The 7,106-nt window shown below is 40.6% G+C and overlaps 1 non-coding gene across 1 annotated transcript; it reads right to left on the reverse strand.

Annotated features, from left to right (window-relative positions):
• Positions 1-6,549: 6,549 nt before the first annotated feature.
• Positions 6,550-6,621, reverse strand: TRNAT-CGU (transfer RNA threonine (anticodon CGU)). Its single transcript has one exon. It is a non-coding gene; the product is annotated as a tRNA-Thr (tRNA).
• Between the last annotated feature and the right edge of the window lie 485 nt (positions 6,622-7,106).

Raw genomic sequence — 7,106 nt, forward strand, 5'->3', positions numbered from 1 at the left:
ATTACTGTTTCTAATCTATATTAATGACATTACAGACATCATCTCTCATCCTGTTCAAATTAGGTTGTTTGCCGACGATTGTGTTTTGTTTAATGAAGTTAAAGTTCCAGGCGACCAAATTTTACTTAATCATAACCTACAGAATGTTAGTGAATGGTGCGTTAAATGGGGAATGGAACTAAACGCTGACAAGACAGTATTTATGCGGATCACTAATAAAAGAAACAGTCATTCCTTTTCATATAATCTTCCCACTCGGCACCTTTCAGAAGTCAAAGAATACAAGTACCTAGGAGTAACACTAACGAATAATCTTAGTTGGAATAAACATATTGAAACCGTATGCTCTTCTTCGTTTCGCAATCTCTGTTTTCTTAGGCACAAGTTAAAACAAGCTCCACCTAACGTTAAGCAATTGGCATATTACACCATGATTAGACCAAAACTTGAGTATGCATGCACTGTTTGGGATCCTCACACAAAGACTAACATTAATGCCCTAGAAAAAATTCAGCGCAAAGCAGTTCGGTTTATATTTTCTAAATATCGCACCACTGACTCACCATCTGCTCTGTTGCTTCAACATAATATACAGTCCCTTGAAACTCGGCGTAGAATACTAAGGTTAAGATTTCTCTTTCTATTGAAAACTAACAAACTGTCAATGGCCCCCGATTTGTATCTCCAACCGATAACGTCCAGGTCAACCAGAAACAGGCACACTGAATCGTTAAAACCTTACTTTGCCAGAACTAACATATTCAAATTCTCTTTTTTTCCCCGCACTATTAACGAGTGGAATCAGTTGCCACCATCATCAACAGTTGACATTGATGCCATTGAACAGGCCGTTCATTGATTTTTTTTTTTTACTTGCCTTGTACTTTTTGTTTTGTACTTTTTTGTATTGTGTTTATTGTGCCCCTCCTGCCAGGGCCCTTCACTGGGCCTGCAGTATGTCCTAAATAAATAAATAAATAAATAAATAATATTATATAATTCATAAGGAAGGAAACATCTATTACTTGAAAAATTACAGACCGCTGAGCTTTGTTTCTGGTGCCTACAAGGTATTTACTAATTTGATGATGATGATGGAATTTCATGGCACAAGAAAATCTGTAGCGATACTTCCCTTAGCAGAAAATAATACGTTTTGAATATACGGTGTGCTATTTAAATTGTATTTGAAACATATTTTGTATTCATGAATGCACTAAAGATATGTAGGAAATACGTTCCTGAAACTTCATGCTTGCTATTCGAAATATATTTTTAAAATATGCCAAAAATACTTCACATAAAGCACACTTCGAGCACTTTTGAAATACGTGAAAAAATATGCATGCAGTTTTAGTATCTTTTCAGTGTATTAAAAGTGTATTTTCGTTAATATGAAATTAATTCATCCGAAGTATACTTCAATTCTGACAAATGGGCAGTCCTTTTAAATGTATTTGCAGCACACTTCTAGCTGCTGTTGAACAGTTGAATGCTCGAAGTCGCGTTTCAGGAAATGGCATTTGCGTGTTGTCAACGTATTTGAAGTGTACTTCAGTAAATACGCAATTAATTCGTCCAAAGAATACTTAAAGTCTAGCAAATTGGCAGTCCGTCTTCGCATATTTGCAGCACACTTCGAGCTGCCTTTGAACAACCTAATGATCGAAATCGAGTTTAGGGAACTCGTATTCTGGTGTTGGCAATGTTTTTAAAGTGTACTTTCGTAAATACGCAATTAATCCGTCCAAGTATACTTCGATTCAAACAAATTAACAGTCCGCGCAAACTTATTTCCATTACACTTCAAGCTACCGTGGAACAATCTAGAGCTCGAAATGACGTTTCAGGAAACAGTGAAAACTCTCCCTTTTCTGTCGTCCTTTCGTTACAACACAGTAATGATAGCGCGGGAATAACGCAGGCCAAAGACGAGACGGGACGAGCACGCCTGCGTTGTTCACGCGCTATGATTACTGTGTTGCAATGAATTACCAACCTGCCCAGCCTTTTCTGTTCTGAAGTCCTTTCGTTTATGCTAACTTCTAGCAGAAAGGTAATCACCACTTATTTACACTACGTATGGAGAACGTGACGGCATGACACCGGCAAAGGCGCCTTGGGTATTTCCGGGCCTGAATATGCCAGCGAAAAGGACCACGACCCGCAAGGTCGACCGGCTCCCATAGACACCCGTGTATCTGTTGGTTGAGAGTTCCACTCCTGACCTATTTCTGAAGCAAGTTTCAACTAGGAATTCTGTTCTAGATCGCCTCCCGATTCGAACGCGGCCAGTAGGGCACTTCTCGGATAATATTTGGGCCCACTGTCTTAGCGCAAAAAAACGCCTCGCCGGGCAAGAAAGTGCGTCGCTCTCGGAGGGTATATACACGGTGTTTCACCTAAGACTTTCTGCAATTTTTAAAAATAAGCTATTTGAATTAGATGCGCGCTTTTTGTGGCATAGCATTGTCAGTTGTGTAATACATCCTAATGCAGCTAAGACGTGCTAACTAGCAGGCTTGTTAACCAATATTTAATAATTAACTTTTAAACTATTACCGTTGGGCTCCTTAATTATTGAGAGACATGTAGCCCACCGTAAGTGATGTCCATATCCGTTTTTAGAATTTCGAGAACGCGATTATCCTCGGCGCTGTAGCCCAACAAATTTTGGCTATTTCGACGAGTTACGTGCACTGAAGAGGTTGCTTTGCCTGCAAGCTTCTCAAACCGCATGCATTTTGGCGCGATGTAGGCGAAATTTGTTGGGCCACAGCGCCGAGGATAATCGCGTTCTCGAAATTCTAAAAACGGATATGGACATTACTTACGGTGGGCTGCATGCCTCTCAATAATTAAGGAGCCCAACGGTAATAGTTTAAAAGTTAACTATTAAATATTGGTTAACAAGCCTGCTAGTTAGCACGTCTTAGCTGCATTATGATGTACTACACCACTGACAATGCTATGCCAGAAAAAGCGCGCATCTAATTCAAATAGCTTATGCTATGCCAGAAAAAGCGCGCATCTAATTCAAATAGCTTATTTTTAAAAATTGCAGAAAGTCTTACGTGAAACACCCTGTTTACGGCAAGCCAAGTATGGCGCTTGTCGGAGCATTTGTTGCCTTGACTTCCGCCAAGATTTGCTGTGTGGGTATCTTTGCCGTTCCCATGCCATCGCGTGACCCTATAATCTCATGTACAGAGGGCAAAACGCTCATCAAACATATACCTCCGAAGCATCCATCTTACATACGCGACACTAATCACTTCAAGAGGAAAATGGCGCAAAAGACGTCTTTTGCGCCATTTTCCTGTTGAATCATGAACCAACTAGCCCAAACTAGAGTTCTTCTTGAACTAATCACTTCCTGAAAGAATTATCGAATGTCACCTTCCCTCAAGGCGCTTTCCTAGTTACCCTGGATGTGGTATCACTTTACACTAACTTCCCACATGACGACGGAATTCAGGCAATGGTTGGATCATATAAAGAATACAAAATTCTAGACACCCCTAGTCCAAGTGCCGTCGGGACACTTGCAAATTTGGTCCTTAAACTTAACACCTTTGAGTTCAACAACTCATATTATCTTCAAACTAGCGGTACAGCTATGGGCACAAAAATGGCTCCAAATTACGCCAACATATTTATGAACAAAATTGAATCTGACTTTCTGTCCTCATATCCAACAAAACCAGCTTTTTACAAACGCTTTCTGGATGAGATATTCATAGTTTGGACAGAAACCGAGGACGAACTCATCCATTTTATCGCCTCATTCAACAAAATCCATCCCAATATCTCTTTCACACACACCTACTCAACCAATAAAATTAACTTCCTGGATGTTCTGGTTCGAGTAGAAGGAAGTACATTAATCACTAGTGTCTATAAAAAACCCACAGACAGACAACAGTATCTTCATTTCAACAGCTGCCACCCACGCCACTGCAAAACTTCAATCCCATACTCACAGGCCATCAGATTCAAACGAATTTGCTCACGATCGAAAGATTTTCACGAAAATGCTAATCGCATGCGGGACACTCTAAAAAAACAACATTACCCGTCTTCTATAATCAACGATGTCATTAAAAAGGCAGAAGCAACTAATATTAATCATGTCATTAAGGAATCTCAGCCATCATCACAGCGCTGTAATCTGATACTAACCTTCACAAATAATCTCCCGAATATTAACAACATCCTAAAAAAACACTTTAATATCATAGAACAGAGTGACCGTCTTTCAAATATTTTCACAACGGTCCCCCAAGTAACATATAGGAGACCAAAAAATCTGCAAAACCATGTTGTCCATTCGACAGTCAATAAACCGAGAGCTGTAGGTTGCACACCATGCAAAAAAAGCCGATGTCAAGTCTGCAAACACATGGAAACCACGGCACTGGCTAAAAGCACCCATTCAAATTTCAAGCATTCTATCCGGGAAGACCTGAATTGCGATTCCAGCAACGTGGTTTACATGCTCGAGTGTGGCGACTGTCGAATGCAATACATAGGCCAAACAGACAATTCCTTCCGTTTCAGATTTAATAACCACCGCTCACATACCCAATCCCTCCCCAACCTCCCTCTTTCGAAACACCTCCGCGAGAAAAGTCACGAGTTTGACAAACTTAAAGTAACAATACTACAGAGTGGCTTCAAAAACAGTCGTGAGCGCGAGCAACGAGAATCATATTTTATTTTTAAATTTAACACAGTGCAAAATGGCATTAATGAAACTTACGGCACCCTCACCTCTCTTCCGAGGTCAGGGGCCTACGAAATTAAACAAAGCAACACTGACTAAGTCGTCTGAGGTCATACCCCGTTCGGCATGCCACACCTGTGCCACACCTGTGCCGTTTCCCCCCCGGGTGTACTCACCTTGTGGTCACGCGAATTCCGCACAAAATTTTATTTTTTATTTTTTTTTATTTTTTCCTTTTTAATTTTACTATGTAAGCTCACATTTTTTTTTCTTATATTTTTTGCTTTTTTTACATTCCTTCCAATACTTCCTCTCAACCAGGGGTGGGTGCACTATAGCTGGGTGCGAAGAAAAAGCACTACTTTAAAGGTTTTCTTTTACCTATTTCACTTTTTTTTCGAGGTTTCTTCCTTGCTCTGTTCATTTTCCTTTTTTTTTCTTCTCTCTTTTTTTTTCTGTTGTCTGCTCCCTCTGTTGGAGGGTCATATTTTATTTTTTTGCTCTCCCGGCCAGGAGAAGGAACAAGTTTTCGCATTTTTCTACGAAAGTTGTTGCACGGCCACGCACCTGTCGGGCACCTCCCAGCTGGACACGACTGTCAATGAGCAAGCCTATGGTGCTTAACAAAGCAGAGGCCGCATCTGGACTTTGTATTTTCTGACTGAGTACCTGTTCCTCGCGCTCTCTTTTTTTTGGTGTATGTGTGTGTGGGTCGCACTGCCTCTAATAATTTTTTATGCGTATTTTTCTGCTATGTGCTTTGTGTTTCCCACTTACCTGTTCTGTGCCCGCCCCTATAAAAGGGGATGCATTCACAATGTAAACTCACTCCTGAAGAAGATCGGTCGTCCGATCGAAACGTCGAGTTTAATAAATATGTTTCCTTTAACGAAGCGTATACTTCGCTATATATATATATATATATATATATATATATATATATATATATATATATATATATATATATATAGCGTAGCCAACAGCCACAGAAACCAAGGAGCACAGGGGATTTTTTATTTATTTATTTATTTATTTGTGGTGTTGATCAAGTAAGAATATTACTGTCGCTTAAAGCTAATTGATTAGAAAAGCAGAAGAAAAAACAACCACACGCCGCCGGTGGGATCCGAACCCACGACCTCCGAATTACGCGTCCGGTGCTCTACCTCTGAGCTACGGCGACGGCTGTCAAACCTTCTGCTTTCGGGGGTATTTATATCCGAATTACGCGTCCGGTGCTCTACCTCTGAGTTACGGCGGCGGCTGTCAAATCTTCTGCTTTCGGGGGTATTTATATAAATACCCCCGAAAGCAGAAGGTTTGACAGCCGTCGCCGTAGCTCAGAGGTAGAGCACCGGACGCGTAATTCGGAGGTCGTGGGTTCGGATCCCACCGGCGGCGTGTGGTTTTTTTTTTCTTCCTCTTCTGCTTTTCTAATCAATTAGCTTTAAGCGACAGTAATATTCTTACTTGATCAACACCACAAATAAATAAATAAATAAAAAATCCCCTGTGCTCCTTGGTTTCTGTGGCTGTTGGCTTCTCTCATATTTATAACGAGCCCCTCATTCCCCTTCCCTTGTTTGCTATATATATATATATATATATATATATATATATATATATATATATATATATATATATATATATATATATATATATATATATATTTACGACAGAAGCCAACAGCCACAGAAACCAAGGGGCACAGGGGATTTTTAATTTATTTGTTTATTTTGTGGTGTTGATCAATTTATAATATAACTAGACATGTTATCGCTTAAAGCTAATTGATTAGAAAAGCAGAAGAAAAAACAACCACATGCCGCCGGTGGGATACGAACCCACGACCTCCGAATTACGCGTCCGGTGCTCTACCACTGAGCTACGGCGACGGCTGTCAAACCTTCTGCTTTCGGGAGTATTTATGTTTACAAATAACCCAACCTTGGGAGTGTTCACCAGCGCCACCCACGCTCTTAAGCGGCGGACGTAGCACGTCCTGAGTTACCGCTGAGGTGACGTAGAACGTCATCGAACGGCGAGGGTGGAAGCTGTGTGAGAACCCTCTTATGCTTCCTAAGGCATCAAGGCTGCCAGAACCGAGGCCCTCGTTAAGCAATTAAGCAGACAAGGAAAGGGGAGTGAGGGGCTCGTTATAAATACGAGAGAAGCCAACAGCCACAGAAGCCAAGGGGCACAGGGGATTATATATATATATATATATATATATATATATATATATATATATATATATATATATATATATATATTGTCACGTTGTAGTGACGGCAGTCCAGCGGTTGGGAAGACACCAACCAGTCTTGGAAACGAAGCTCTTTATTTGGGCTGACTTGCGCCCGCAAAAGAACTGACTCAC

Source organism: Amblyomma mixtum, chromosome 7 (assembly GCF_055824585.1).
Source record: "Amblyomma mixtum isolate Tamu chromosome 7, ASM5582458v1, whole genome shotgun sequence".
Lineage (NCBI taxonomy): Eukaryota > Metazoa > Arthropoda > Arachnida > Ixodida > Ixodidae > Amblyomma > Amblyomma mixtum.